The sequence below is a fragment of the Lampetra planeri genome, chromosome 27, assembly GCF_965212315.1.
Source record: "Lampetra planeri chromosome 27, kcLamPlan1.2.h2, whole genome shotgun sequence".
Taxonomy (NCBI): Eukaryota; Metazoa; Chordata; class Hyperoartia; order Petromyzontiformes; family Petromyzontidae; genus Lampetra; species Lampetra planeri.
The window spans coordinates 383065-384678 of NC_136133.1; positions in this window are offsets into that span (position 1 = coordinate 383065).

Below are 1614 nucleotides of genomic sequence, written 5' to 3' on the forward strand. Positions count from 1 at the left end.
TCGCCAATGACCCGAGGCCACTTCCAGCCAGCGCCACTTGCCCCCCTCCCCCCTCCGCCCCTCCCCACCACGCCCGCTCCTCGGCCAACATTTACATGCCCATCACCTTCCCGACTTGAAGTCACCCCACCTCGTGCCACACCTGCCGACCTCGCCTCATCAGCACAGCGGTAACACCGAGCGGACTGCTCATCAGTGCCGGATGGAGCGAGTGCGAGGCCTGTAGCATGATGTTATAAAGAGGACCTAAATAAAAAAATACATTAATATTAAAACACATACATTTTTAACTTGCATAGTAAAGTTACTGTATTTTTTCATTTGCTATACAACCAGATAATACGACAAATCGCTAACGTTAAACACCCAGTCGTTCATAAAAGTTGAAGGCAGTATAGTGCTATAGTAATAGAGCAAGTGCAGAATCACTAAACCGGAATTAATAGCTTGAAAGAATTTAGAGCGGAGACCTTGAACGTGCGGGCCCCGTCGCTACATGTGTAGCTACATATGTAGTAGCTGCTTGTGTAGTAGCTACATATGTAGTAGCTACATGTGTAGTAGCTACATGTGTAGTAGCTACATGTGTAGCTACTACACATGTAGTAGATTCTTGTGTAGTAGCTGCATGTGTAGTAGCTACTTGTGTAGCTGCAACTTGTGTAGCTACTTGTGCTACTGGGATAATCCAGCACTGCTGCCAATCTGTGCATAGCAAAGTCCGCATCGTGAGCGTGTGTCTGTGCGTTTGTGAATTCGTGTGTCCGTGACCGTGTCAGAATTTCGATAGACTCAGCCGCGAATGAGTACCTGGTGCGGTGTGTAAACATCGCCACTCGGGAGACAAAGGCGGCCGACCGGGAGCGGCGTTGGCAACCACCTCCATGGTGTGCCGCGCCGGCCTTCAAAGGTGCTGCTCGCTAACAGCACCTGCTCCGACAGTCTGTTGGAGGCTATACGGGAGGTCTTTGTCTTGTGTGTGTGTGTGTGCAGCCGTGGCGCAGTGGTTCGCGCGCTGCGCTACGATGCCTGCGCCCCGGGTTCATCCGCTCACGACCAATATACATTGGCGACTAATTGAACGGGGTCTGGGCCTCCCTTAGGTTGACTCATCTTCAAATAAACATCGCCACGAGGAAGACAAAGGCGGCTGGGCGTGCTGCTATCCATCCATCCCCTCGTAGGTGCTGGCTGAAAGCGCTCGCCCCGATGTGAAAGGCCAAACGGGGAGATCGGTGTCTGATCGCGCGCCTGTTTGTCCCCTTGCGGTGTTAGGTTTGTGTATTCGTATTTCTTCCAGGATGGAGCATTCGATCTCTTTCGTGTCTGTGTGTACGCGTCCGTATACAGGCGTCTTTCAGATACACTTATACCTGAGTGTTTAAATAGCGATGCTTGCTTGTAGGTTAGGCAAAGTTCGGTGAATTATATGTTTTTGCTCGGTCATAATCGTAATGAACCTGCCGGCATGCGCAGGGTTAAAGCCTGTGAACGACAGACGTCACCCGCGGTCAGTGCATACAGGGCACACGCAATACGATTTGAAGCGAAGCGTGATGGAATCCTTCAATTCGGGCATTCAATTTTTGCTTAATTCAGTTCCTGAAGAAGCCC